The 14681-nt window shown below is 43.4% G+C and overlaps 1 pseudogene; it reads right to left on the bottom strand.

Annotated features, from left to right (window-relative positions):
* Nucleotides 1-802: 802 nt before the first annotated feature.
* On the bottom strand, nt 803-2317 carry LOC116818470 (zinc finger protein 410 pseudogene; annotated as a pseudogene).
* Between the last annotated feature and the right edge of the window lie 12364 nt (nt 2318-14681).

Raw genomic sequence — 14681 nt, 5'->3', positions numbered from 1 at the left:
CTTTTTCCAATTATTCTTATCCCTATCAGGAATAATCTGTTTGGGTGACATGTGCATGGGATAGTTCCTGACCAGAATATTGGTGTAATTCTGCTCTCGCTGAATTCCAATCTTACTGAATATCTAATACGCATTTTAGAAATGAAGAAATATGGGCAAAGTAAGCAGCAGAGCTAGCTCTGAGGTAATCCTCTAACTTGTGTCTGGCCTCAGACTTTGGGGCAAGGTGGAACTCTAGGGAACATATTTTCATAAAGCAAGGAAGAGTGGTGGAGAAGTTCCTGCTCCTCAAGGAAGAGCCTCAGATTCTAGTTAGGGTCACCCTGAAAATAAACCTTCAGAACTTAGAAGGAAGAATGGGATGCAATGCTCTGGGACTGCACAAACACCCTAAATATTCTCCTCTAAGAAAACCCCCTATTAATTGCTTTAGCAATACTAATGCCTTGTAAGTGCTGGAGCCTGTGAACAAACTTCAGCTTCAGGTGAAAGTGGCTTGATGTTGCAGTGGTGGAAGTGCTGCATCTCTCCCAATGGCAGGTTTAGAAAGTCCCACTTGTCAGTCCAACATGATTACTGGCTTCTGAATTTAGTTCAGGAATCTGCTTCAGTAACCGGGTACCCTCATGTTCTACATCTCATATCTCATTCTGGACTACAGTTTAGTTTTTATTGCACCAAGACATGACAAGTAAGCTGCCTGCACAGCATGTACTTAGGATTCAGGACCTGCATTTCTCCTTTAAGAGATCTGCATACAGAAATCTGTTCTCTGTCTTTATATCCTGTGTCTTCTCTTACTATATCATTGGTTTCTTTTTCCTTTTGTAACTGTAGATTTACTGTTGTAAAGCAGACACCTCATAGGAGTGTCTCCCTGTTGACATGGTGACCAGGTGATGAGACTGTAACAAAACCATATCAGGTGCTGATTGGAGGGTGCCTGGTGTTGTTTCAGCAAGAACCTTCTCCTCTACTCCAATAATAGACAGTATCTGGCAGGTGAAGAGACTTCACACCAAGACGAGGCTGAGAGTTCATGGAGATCAGATTCTTAATATGCACAGCTGCTTCCTCCAGCAAGCTGCTGCCCAGCAGCGACTCCAGTTGCTCTCGCTCTCTCCTTCCAGCCGCTCCAATTCTGGAGTCGTGCTTTCTCATATGCACATTGGGGCTACTACTCTGGGAAAATGTCTTCCCTCAGATATGGTACTGATGGGGCTTCACTCCTGAGTGGACAACCAGGTGTTTCCGAAGGCTGAAGTATTCAGCAAAGGAACGATCACATCCTTGTGCCTCACACAGGAAGGGCTTTTCCCCAGTGTGAATCCATAGGTGCTACTTTAGATTCTCAGCCATTTTGAACTGCTTCCCACAGCCCACCTCAGTGCAGACAAATGGTTTCTCACCAGGGTGAGTTCACATGTGCACCTTCAGCCTTTGCAGGACATAGAAGCTTTTCTCACAGCCTTCTGCTGGGTAGGTGAAGGAACAATCATTCCTTTGAGTTTTTAAATGATATTTGAAGTGAGCTGGCCACACAAATGTCCGATCATAGCCCTCAGCTGTGCACTTCAACTTCTTCTCTACTTGGGACAGGTGAGAGATGGGGCTGGAATCTTTTGGCTGCCCATCTCCCGAGCAAAGATGAACATTTTCACCATTATTGCTTGTGTTGGCATTTTTGGTGAGCTGTGCTCAAGTGGCAGCAATCGAATTATCATGGGCCAATTCCTGCACTCATAGAAACCATGAGGTACTGCTGTCTGTGCTGTCATGGGAGATAAAGTCACTCCCAGAATCCTCTGCTTCATCCTGAACAAACACCAGGTACTCTGCTGGACAGCCCGGGCCTCCTCTTGTTAGGTTGAGGAGAATAAAGGAAGTCCTGTCACTGGGCTAGAGGTCTTGCAATAAACTGGAAGACTCTGGACTTGACAGGAGTTCAGATGGTTTCTGTATGGTTTGTCCTCTTGTCTCCTTCTCATCAGAGCCTAAATTTACCTAAAGGCTCCTCAAGATGGCAGAAAAAGGAACATCTTTGGAGGAGTTAGTGTGATTTGGAGAATCATCTGGCAACATCAGTCTGTTGCACTGTGAGGTCTCAGTAACAGGAAGGAGGAGAGACAGGTGATGTCTTTAGGTTCTGATTCCACCAGCCCTCGCCCCAGTGGAATAGAAATGTTCTGAACAAACTGAACCAGCAGCTCTAGTTTGGATTCTAACTCATCCGATAACATTGATTCAAGTTTCTGATTCCTGCAGCCGTTCTGGGCAAGGCACAAGTTTAGAATTCAGAGTGAACAGTCCCCTCTGATTATTCTCATAGTCTCCTAGCCTTAAAGCAGTGCAGTCTTCCTGAAAGACACTGTGCTAGCAGATATTCAATTTAACAGGCATCTCAGAACCTCATGGATGTGACGCGAGCCCCTTTGATTTAAATAGTGCCTATATGTGCCCATTAGTGCTACTTCTACAACAGACACGTGTATCTGTTCAGTGGGTATTGATAACATGGGCCCAGAGTTTAGTGTAGTGTTATCCTCAAGTGACATGAGGTCCACACTGAGGGCTGATTGCATAAGACCAAAGAAAGGAACTTTGTGTGAGATTCTGGCACAGCACAGAATGTGCAACACAGAGGGAGGAGGCTAAGGTAGCTTTCAGTCCCCTGTGTTCACTCCCAATTCTGGGCTACTCAGGAGGCCAGAACAGTCTTTTTCATAATTTAGACCGTCTCTTCACTAACCCCTTACAGCCCTCCCAGCCCCACAACCCTGGCATTCCCTCTATATTGGGATTTGCAAAGACTGTTCTCTTCAGTTCCTGCACTGGCTGCATCTGAGGCTTTTAGAGCCCTTTATTTTACTTTGAACCTTTTACCCAGCCTACAGGGACTGGCCCAGGGATGAAAAATATCATTCCTGGATTGTAACTGTAAACCCCAGGATGGTAATAAATACAGAACATTCCAAACTGTTATGTGAATACCTGTGAGTAAGAAAACAAAAATTGCAAAGTTGCTTAAGCTGTTGCCCCAGCCATGTTAAACATGACAAACCAGTTGTGGCATCTTTGTGCTTGAACTGTACTGTGGTATGCAGCATATTTCCCAGAGAAGTCAGTGTGGCGTGAGACGCACTGTAATTCCATACCCAGACCCTTGGACACACCTTAAGTCTTCCCCTACTGCTTGGAAGCACATTTGTTTTCTGTATTTTACACAGAAATATTAATGTATGATGACTGCCAATGCATGATCAATTTTGTAATGCTTTAAAGCAAGATTAAACAACCTGGATGCATAAAATTAATTGAAACATTATGTTAATTATGTATTGACAAAATACTGTACTCTATTAATAATTTATCGTTGTTATAAAATAACCAGGCTTTAACACCCTTCTTTAAAAAGCTCTCATAAAACAAAAATAGTAGGTATTATAGGCTGATTAGCAGCACTGAATTGCTGATTTGGGGCTTAATCCTCTAGTTCTTGCCTAGTCCTTGCAGAGGCAAAACTCCCATTGTCTTCACCAGAAATTTCAACTGCAGGATTCCACTGTCTGTGAAGAACTTTCAGTGTATTACCCAATAGCTAAGACACATCTGCCCTGTGCACAATTTAATATTCAAACATTCTTGCTTGCTACAAAATATGCACAGATTTTTGTAACCTCGAAGGATGTTACATGGTGATACCATACCAACTGATCCTATTTAGGAACTGGAAGGTTTTCCTATAAATAAAATATTCTAATAAAATGGAGTCAATACACTAACTACACAGGGCCAAGAGTTACACGCATGGAACTTATATCAGGATCAGGCCCTTCATATGTGATCTTAAGCAAGTGCTTAATGTTATTAAACAGCAGATTGATTAAATGAATGCAGTAAAAACTGTAGTCAAAAGTCACTGTGTTATCAAGGTATAATTCTAAGATGCTTGTGTAAAGTTAACTCAAGTCATTAATGGAAGAGAAGCTACATGCTGTCAGAGAAACGTTCCAATAAACAAGAGTGAGCATGTTAAATGAGTCATTTATGTACGGAAGGAACAGCATGCCTATACTTAACAAAAATGAGACAGGAATGGAAGCCACACCAACCATTATGTAGGCAGCTATTAATCACTAATTAAGGGCTAAATAGGCTTTTACATGACGGGAACCAGTTTGCCTAATATCAAGACAAAGTACTATTCCTCACTACATCTTAGTTAGGGATCAGAAGGTTATTTACTTGTAACCAGAGTCCTGCAAGGTGACTCTGTAGATTCACGTTTATGGGTGATGCACCAAATAGTGCAGCCAATGGTAAGCCTTTCCCCAAACAGCACCTGTTAGAGTGCACATGTGCCCCTTCCTACCTCTCATCTTATTGTCGATCAATGTTTTGAGGGTGAGGCTATATAAATGAGTGTTTTGTCCTCTACCACCTTATTTCCTACCAGCTGCTTGCACCAGATGGAAATGAACTACTCTGGTCCGTCAGATCTGCTGCTTCTTATGGAATATGAGTAATTTTTCATTTCACTGGGGTTGGATAAGATGTGAGAGTGTTGTGAGAGTGGGCTCTAATGCTTGTCTTCATTTATATTCCCCAGGTAGGATCAAGGAAACTTTGCTAGTTTGCACTTACGGAATTTCTTCATCATTGTCCTACTGCAGATAAACTTTGCAAGTTCCCTCTCAAGTGAGAGGGGTGAGGCCTCCTTAACCTTTTTTATTGTTAGGCCTGGCTTTCCAGAGCTCTGATTCTAAACATTGGTTCTACACCGTCATTCCCTGCAGACCCTGATCCACAGCAGAACTGCCTCAAGTGCTGTGCTTTGAGAGGATTTCCTTAAGTCCTCCACAGATAGGTTCCAAACATGGAGGGGAAAGCTATGCAAGTCAATAGTGACACCTTTAACACATTAGAAGGGGTTAGCTAAGAACAAAAACTAAAAGCACTATATGAAATTGGGTCTTCAGAAGGAGCAATTTGGTCCACTATCTATGGGCCAGATACAACTTCCACTGAATGCTGAAGTGGTTGAATCAGGCTCTCTGCACTATATATTAAAACAATCACTTCTTTTAAGTAGATGCACACAAAATGCATTAACCATATATTTAGAGCCAGTAGATGATTTTGCCATGGAGAGTTAAATTTATTACTGTCAAACGAAAGTAGTGTTGTTGGAAAAATAAAGTACTATCAGTCATCAAGCAGATGTTGGACAACACGTGTGGAAGAAAAATTATAGATAGCTACAATTCTGCACTGTATTTACAATAAAATATTCCAAATTGGCCTGATAATAGGAAAACGGAATAGGTTTGGCATATGCACAGTTTCTAAGCAGACACCAGAAATGGTGACTTCTTGGGAAAAGCCCAGTTGAGAGAAATACAAAAAGGTTATTCTAGTTCATAGACAGTTTAGTTTTATGCTGTTGTGTAGATTGAATTGAATCGTGATAGCAGATTAAGGTGGCTGCTTTGTATCTGCCATACAAAGTGATATTAATTCAGTTAAACTGACAATGGAGTGTGGTACATTTGTATTAAGTTAATGTCTGTGCAGCAAAAGAGTCAACGTTCCATTCAGCTCTTTGGACTCAGAGCAGTTGCTAAGAAGCATAATCTTTCTTCTCAAGAACCAATATCTTGGTTTTTTACTTATGCAGTGTAGATATTTGCCTCTGTACACAATCATGGATCATGACACTACTGAATGGTCATAAAGAGAAGAAGAAATCTCCCTTTACCCCCTCTTTACAATATTCTGCTCCAAAGCAGTAACTCAGAGTATGTCTGAACCGGTTTTTTAAAACAGATTGTATAAAGTCGAGTGCACACGGCCACACTAAGCACATTAATTCAGCGGTGTGCGTCCATGTACTGAGGCTAGTGTCGGTTTCCGGAGTGTTGCATTGTGGGTAGCTATCCCACAGCTATCCCATAGTTCCCGCAGTCTCCCCTGCCCATTGGCATTCTGTACTGGGATCCCAGTGCCTGATGGGGCAAAAAACATTGTCTTGGGTGGTTCTGAGTACAGCCTCACCCTCCCTCCGTGCAAGTAGCAGACAACTGTTTCGCGCCTTTTTCCCTGGATGAACTGTGCAGACGCCATAGCATGGCGAGCATGGACCCTGCTCAGCTCAAGACAGCAATCATGGACTTTGTAAACATCTCGCTCATTCTCGCGCAGTCAATGCAGAACCAGGACCTGCAAAACCAGTTGAGGAGGAGGCTGCTGCAGTCCCTGTATAACCTCCCTCTCCCCTCACCATATTCCTTAGCCTCCTCACCCATCACTTCAGTCTTAGCAAATTAATCTGGTTTACATTCATTTCTATTTTTCCCAGTCAAGAAAGCAGTGGCAATAAGGATCTTAGGCAGGTTTAACTGGTAGAGCATTTCAGTTTTCATTTTGATATTGGGCAAAGGGAAAACACCAGGAAAGGGAAGAGAGAATGGTTGTGTGTCATCAGCGACATACTAATCTGATGATCACATCTCATTCTAATTAACCTGTTTAGTTTTTAGCTACTCCCCAATTCATTGTTTGCCACCATGACTTTCCCTTTGTACCAAATCCCTCTGATGAACAGTTATAATAAACAATGCATTTGTACTGAACATTTTTCCTATTGGTGTAATCATTTACAGAACATAACTAGAAGCAGTAGCCAAATTCTTTCTTATCTGTATTTCAGCACCAGCCACCATGTCACAGGTGGTGCCCCCCATACACCAGGAAAACTCAATACCTGTTTTAAAGAGCCTAGATTTCAACAGGACAAGTAGTAATCAAAGGTGGTGGGGGAGGGGAGTGAATAGGAATTTTTGTCAGAACGGGAATGATTAAGAAACTAAGGCTCTGACTGCAGCCGACCTATCCAGAGGCACACAGAGAGAGTGTGTAATGTGTAAGACTCTCTTCCTCCCAGAACTCTTTTTAGAGGTCAGCCTCCCTATGGCTGGGGAGCGCAGAACATGCTTCCTCTTAGTACCCTAACTGGCACTAGCTCCCTGAAAGTCATCCAGACAGCTGATTGGGTGCCATCACTCTGGGGTGTCCTGCCCTAGCAGCATTCAGCCTGAGTCAGCTAGCATTCCTGCTGAGGACTCTAGCTTCCATGTGTCCCCTCCCCATATGCTACCTGCATGCATGAGGAAAAGTAGGGCACAACGTATCCTAAGTAAGATCTTGAAGAGTGGGTCTCAAAGAAGAGAAACAAAATTACATATAGTACCCAATAATAAAAATTAAGCATATTTTATTAGCTAGGCCGAATGTTCCTGTGTACCACATGTTTTTCTTTCAGGAAAGAAGTGTTTCCTAGGAGACAGCGCACTGGACTGGGACTCAGGAGATGTAGGTTCTATTCCCAGCTCTACTACTGGCCTTCTGGGAGACCTTAATGAAACTGACTTCCATTGTAAAGTGCTTTGAGATCTATGGGTGAGAAGTGCTATTTGAGAGTTAGGTATTATTATTTCCTTATTTTAAGATGCTCCTCCTGTTTTGTTTTTCCTTGTGTTTTAGATGTATATTCCAGATGGTTTATAATTTTCCTGATTTGTTTTCCAGGTTACATTCGTAAAAATTTTTCCATATGTGAATATTTGTCATATATGTAATTCACCCTTTCTGTTGGCCCTTAACTTTCTTTCAAACGTCTCCAATATTAATGAGTTTAGCTATACGGTGAATTTGGTCCATTTGGTACTTTATGTGACTTTATATTCTTACAGCTGGTGTTATTCTGCTATTATGTGTAACATAATACACTTCACAGGCACGTAGAGTCAGATTTTGACAGATCTTTTGACAGGTGCTAAAGCTGAGGGAGAAGAGGAAGGAGGATGGAAAGAAACTTTCCTCTCTCCTCCTCCCCTCCCAGACACGTATGGTCCACAGAAGGGCCTGTCACAGTTGTAACTGTGAAAGCAAAGGCACCATAAAGATATATCCACAGATAAGTGATGCCTATTTCTAGAAAGGGGATGAGTCCTAGCCTTAAATTAGAGAATCCCAAATAAACTGCCTAGGTCAAGTCAAAGTCAAAGTCTGTACTAACTATGAAGTCAGGAATATATTTGACACTTTCACCATTCAGAATAGGACCTCCTAGACTGAACTACAACCACTGAGATGGGGTATATAAAACACACAGAAGTTGGGACAGCATTTAGCAACAATGACCTGCTTAAAGGAGAACTAGTATGGATAACATGGAAAGAGGGGACCATAACCTATGCTCCGTGATTTTGCCAAACCTGATTCTTCCTAGAGTGAAGGAAGATCTGAACACTAGAAGGAAGGAAGTTGTGAATCATTATATTGAATTTAGGCCTTATAAGACATGATAAAATCTCCCCTAATCAGTAGTCAAATAAAATGTGACCTAGAATTGGTTGCTTTTTCAATTCTAAGAAAACATTATCCACAGAATTTTAAGATCAGGCAGGCCAAATTTGAAATCATATGCTATTTTCAAAATTATAGATATTTTAGGACACTCACTGACTACGTGACATTTGTCTTTTTGTAGCTCCTTAAACTCATTACTGTTGATACTCAAATAATTTGCTCATTAGTGTATTCCATATTAATCTTGTTCTTTTTTTTTTCCTGTTGAAAATAGTTACTTGTCTTTTCATCCAACATGGGAGATTCCACTATTTAAACTTTTAAAATTACAGTTGTATGGGGAAAAAACTGCAGATGAATACAGATGTGGCACAACTGTAACTTAAACAGAAATTACTTTTCTGTTCTGTAACATATTTTCTGCTTGGTAGTTTATCAGAAACTCTCTCTAAAAAAAGAATCTGTCAGGTAGTAATCCTGGAATAATCTTGTATTTAAAACCAAAAGGTGTGACCCGGCTGTTGGCATTATTCATATGAAATATTTTAGCAGCATAATCAAAAAAGACTTTATTATCTCTTTTCAAGTAGTGTCAAATGCAAACACTGCAGCCCAATCTCTTTCATTTGATAGAAATGAGCAGTTGCAAGAACAATAAAAACAGTTGAGGCATTTATGCTAAGACATGAAAAGCGGGATGCCAAGGCGGGTTTCTAAACCACATTCCAAGCATTTTAAGTCCTTTTGATCATTACCACAAATCTACTGGTTGTTGTGAGAAGGGTATGAGTCATCAAGCCACAGGAGAGGCCCTGAATGCAGCTGGCTCAAGCAACATGCTATTGGTGTTTAAACATGGCATAGCCACAGTTATGCAGCAGTCAATCCCGAACTCACCATCACCATCCTTCTATAGTAGTTAAGACTGTTGGTCTTGTAACTGTATAAGTTAATTTAGAAATAGTATGACAGAAATCAGGACGTATTCACGTCCTATATATAAAATGGAGTTCTCTCTACATGTGAATACATATATTCAAAGTTACTCTGCACTGTGATGTTTCCATTCTCCCATCACCCAGCACAGTCTGTCTGTGCCATGTTTCGTTGCTCTTAGGCTGTAAGATGCTCTAGGACAGGGCCATTTCCTCCTCCAGGACAGCACAGAGCATACTGTGTGGCTGTGTTTTCATAAGGCATTGTGTGTAAGTGCAAGTACAAAAGCAGGGTCACCAAAGTAGTTTAACCAAATAAAACTCCACAACCTACCGCTGCAACTGTGCTCCTGACAGCAACAAAAGATGAAGATAATATGTATAATTGATGATGTTCTCATAGGATATTTCATGCCTCCTTTGCCAATCACAAAACTGAACTAGGAGAGGAGTGGGGGGAAGGGAGCAACTGCTTCAGTAATAAAAATAAATTACATACTGTACCAATAACCATAATAATGGGCCCCACTTTCAAATATGAGTGTAAGGTTTGGCATCTAAATCAGGATTTAGGATGCTAAGTACCTGCTGTGCGTGAGGAGAACAATGCCTCTGTGATGTGCGTATTATTTTCTCCTATCGTATGGGTCTTATCTCCATTTTACAGAGGGACACTGACTTGCCCAAGGTTACGTAACAACTCTGTGGCAGAGACAGGAATAGATCTCAGTCACCCTGCCTCCCACTCCTGTACTTTGGGCTATCACTCCTTTCAAAGTAGTAATGGGTGAATTTCAAATGATCAAATGTGAATAATCAACAGAGCCAGAATGCTTACCTATTCCTCTTTGCTCTAGACAATTTTCTTGCAAGCTACCTAGTGCTTCTTCCTCGGTCTGGATGGGTAGAAAATACTGTGACTATTCTCTCTCAAAGTAGTTTGATGCTGGCACACTAAAAACCTGAAAAGAAGTTACTGGAATGTTTTTGAACTTCACAAAAGTTCAAGGTTTGGGCTATTTTAACTTTGGTCCAAATCTTGAGTCAGGTGAGACGTTTCCTGCTTTTGCTAGACTCCTTCTTAATGAACAATATGAATGTAATGGACTGGAAATGAGATATGAGATATGAGCCTGGTTGTGACAGATTGGCAGGAAAGTAAAGGAGAAGATTCCATTTCAGCTCCTATGCTGTACTTTTCTGTAGACAAACAGAGGATTTCAATCCACATGACCATTAATTGGCCTTGACTGGAGCTGTTGGGTGCTCAGCAGTTAAGTGAACAGGGGATCAGAGGGTGGCAACCATCCCCCAGTGGCATTTAGGTGTATGTGTGCCACCTCCTTTAATTGCTTTGCATGCAGACTTCTTCACATGCTTGCACCAGATCCCAGTCAGTCCTAATGTCAGCACTGTATTTTCTTCACAGGAGCAGGAGACCCAGGAGGAGGGGGAGGGAGCAGCAATGGTCCAGTCAGTTTCCAGGACCAGCTCTTCATCATGCCACGTGCCAGCAGCTGGGCCCTCACCTGCTGGCTGCTGAAACTGCAGCGGTGTCTCCTCTCCATGCCAGGGACCGGCCATGTCAGGGAAGCAGGACAGACTATCACCTGAGGGCCTTGGATTCACCAGCAGGGAGGGTAAGATCAGTGGTGGATTAACAAACGGGCCCATGGAGCCTGTATTCAGGGACACCAGGCAATTTGGTTTAGGGGCTCCCCTAGCAGGAGTGCCAGAACCTTGATAGAAGTGGGGAGATCATGAGGCTCCATGCCTCTCCATGGCAACACCCCTGCTCCTCCTCTTCCCCATAAGGTCCTGCCCCCTGGCCAGGCTACAAGCCAGATCTGGGCAGTGGTAAGAGCTGCCCAAGGAGCCCAGGCCACTGTGGGGAGCCCCTGGACCCACCACCATCCTCAGGGAGAGGAGCTGGAATTCCTGAAATCAGCTTCCAGCCCATGTCCCTGCCCCCCAGGGTGTGCCACCCAGAGCAGGTGGAGCATCCAGGGCTTCCCACGCTGGCCCAGGCTCTCCCTGGGTGGCTTTTACACAGTATTACCAACTCCACATAGCAGGAAGTTGCCAGAGAGACCATGAAAAGAATAGATGTCAACTCCATGGGTGCTCTGGGGCTGGAGCATCCACAGGGAAAAATTGGTGGGGGCTGGAGCACCCACTGGCAGCCCCCTTATCAGCCCACTACCCCTTCCCCAGTGCTTCTCCCCAGCCAGCGGGCCCCACAGATCAGCACCTCTCCCTCCCTCCCTGTGCCTCCTGCCTGCCATGATCAGCTGTTTTGTAGCATGCAGGAGGCTCGGGGAATGGGGAGGAGCGAGGATGCAGCACGCTTAGGGGAGGGGACAGAACGGGGCAGGAAGAGGCAGGGAGGAAGCAGGGTGGGGACTTGGGAAAAGGGGTGGAGTGGGGGCGGGGCCTGGGGCAGAGCTGGGGGTCCAGAACCACCTGGCACATTGGAAAGTCGGAACCTGTGCTGAAAAGTATTTAAGCATTCAAAAGGCATCAAAAGTGTCACTAAACAAAATTTCCACAGAATTATATATGTGCCCAGGTGAGAGGACACTCCCAGCCACTGAACAGAAAGCAGCAGCAATGCTGGCCATTCCCTTTCTGATTGGACAGTCTTGGCAACTGCGTTTATTTTGTTAGCATTGACTGGCTCTATTGGTGTCTGGCTGTCCTGGTTACACAGGGCAGGGCTGGGGCCCCCATGACTTTTTAACCTGCCATTTGGCTGCCCTGGCCCTTCAGGGCTATGCTACCTGGAGATGCGGCCCAGAATCCCGTAGCCCATGCGTGGATGAGTTGACCTGGGCAGAGCAAACCTGCCTCCCCTGAAGCAGATGTTGCCTTAAGAAAAGGCTTCTGTGGAACTCATTCTGCCCAAGAGGGGCAGTTTGGTCTCTCCGCCAAAGAAAATGTTATTTTTTGTGCTGATCAAATCCCACCTGCTCCAGTCAGCAGCAGCGCCAGGGTTTTTAGCGCCCTAGGCGCAGGGCTGGCTCTAGCCATTTCGCCACCCCAAGCACGGCGGCACACCGCAGGGGTCGCTCTGCCACTCGCCAGTCCCGCGGCTCTGGTGGACCGGCCACAGGCGTGCCTGCGGGAGGTCCACCGCAGCAAAATGCCACCCTCCCCAAATCCTGGTGGTCGCCTAAATGGAAGTGCCGGCCCTGGGTTCAGTGGAAGCAGCTTTAGAAAACTGGGTAGGTGTCTAAATCTGGATTTATAAGCCTAACTTTAGGCTTCTGTTTTTGTAAGTGTAGTTTGACAAGATGCAACAAGTGAGTGTTAACCAGCAAGAAGAGGGAAAGTGATAGGAAAGTGAGGGGAACTGTAATATGATGATGCACTTCCCTAAGTTTAGCAATGTGTACAACTTGAATGTTCTAAACCATTCTCTGTGGCTGGTCAGCATCTGGTAGAGGTGCAATTGTTCTGACTCTTCTGGAACTTAACCTGCTTATACAAGGTCTGAATCTGATCCATTGCACCGCCACTGGTATATCTATTTTTCTTACATTATTTGACAGAAATAGGAGTTGAGATCAAATATACCATTCCATGTTACAGAAATATTCTCAGAAACCAATCATTTCTGGAGTTGTTTTCGGTAACAGAAAAACTGCATAGTAGATTTTATGGAGCTTGATTTAACTTGCATCAGAACACTTAGAAATAGATCCAGAAAAGTGTAGGTGTTGCCTATGTGTATGATCTTAACTCCTGTTGCAGGGAGTTTTTAGCTTGAAGCAGGTAAAAGTTGCTATTGAACGCTGACATACACAAGCAATCAATAATCCAAGAAGCATGCAATACAAATTGTAAGTGGATTTCTATTCCAATCTGTGTGAATGTTATCCATGTGATAGCAGGTGGACAAATGAAGACTATCTGAGTCCTAAGGGAATGTTAGCACCAGAAAAGAAAGGGAGAAATATATAGTGGATAAGGACTGCACTAAGCATTTTTTCAAGTTTTATTACAGATAGTGCTGATAGCACTGACATGGGTAATTGTGCCTGATGCTTCACATTATAATAGCCTATTTTCAGTTGCTTATAACATTACCAAACTTCAACCATTTGGGCTGAAGTTTTCGAGGCTGGCTGTGTGCCTCAGCATGAATTTTTCAGGTAAATTTTAGTCAAAACCATCAAAGCATTTCCAAAGCTAGAGGAAAATGCAATATTTGTCCATGTTGAAAAATTATGGTGAGAGCCTTTTTTTGAGAAACTCTAGTGTCCTTATGCTTTGGAACAGGGACTTGAAATTTGCCAGAAGGATGACCTTTTCTGTTAGGGATGTGCCTTTTCCATTCCCATGAAAACGCACCCAAATTTTGCCAAGTTATAAACCTTGGGGAGAGGGGAGGGGACAGAGAAAAATCACAGGTTGTACATACTCAGTAGAGATTTCAATGTTAGTATTTCCAAAAATTCCATCCTGAGCACGTTGGAGCCTCTCACAGCTCTTGCACTGACCAGATAGTGCATGGACCATCACCACAGAGCAACTGAGCATGCTCAAGTGCCGAGCTACAGGGGTAAAGCTGGATTGTCCCTGTAATGAGTGCTCTAGGCCAGGGTTGGGCCAGGCGATGAGATTGAGAATAGGTAACCTGTCTCTCTTGCTCTCTCAGTAACCTCCTGCTGGTACCCAGGAAGCCATCTGATTTGAATGCAGAGGGAACCTTTGTCCTAGAGCAGCAAATATCTGTGAAACCAACTGATGAAGTGTCTCCTCCCCCTCTATTGCAGAGAGGGGATGACAATCTACTATTGCTATCATACTTCAGTTACTTTGTTAGCTAAAATTGCAGGAGTCTGTGTGGTAGATTTACAGTTTCCAACACTGCTAATGATCCATGTGTCTGTCACTATAATGCCACGTGATTTAATTTCTGCTTTTCCAGTTTGCTTTTTTAAAAATCTAGGAAATTAAACACGTTAAAGAACATTATTCAGTTGAAAAGTTAAGCATTCAAAAGGTAAGAATTGTGAGAATTAAGATTTCCCATGCAACCTTATTTTGGCACCCCTGAGCATATGCATTATGATAGTCTTTATTAACATGAGCATGTAATATTTTTTCCACAGGACTCCGCCTCTTTCAGTGCACAAGATGGACCTGTTCTGGGGGGATGAATCAGGGTTTTGTAGTAAAGGAGGCTGCCTCATTTGTTTCAGAAGGTTGAAAGTGGGTAGTGAATGAGGCAGGGGACTGCAGGAAGAGAACATAACATAAGAACGGCCGTACTAGGTCAGACTAAAGGTCCATCTAGCCCAGTATCTGTCTACCAACAGTGGCCATGCCAGGTGCTCCAGAGGGAGTGAACCTAACAGGCAATGATCAAGT

This window comes from Chelonoidis abingdonii, chromosome 1 (assembly GCF_003597395.2).
Source record: "Chelonoidis abingdonii isolate Lonesome George chromosome 1, CheloAbing_2.0, whole genome shotgun sequence".
Lineage (NCBI taxonomy): Eukaryota > Metazoa > Chordata > Testudines > Testudinidae > Chelonoidis > Chelonoidis abingdonii.
This window is presented reverse-complemented; position numbering and strand designations above follow the sequence as displayed.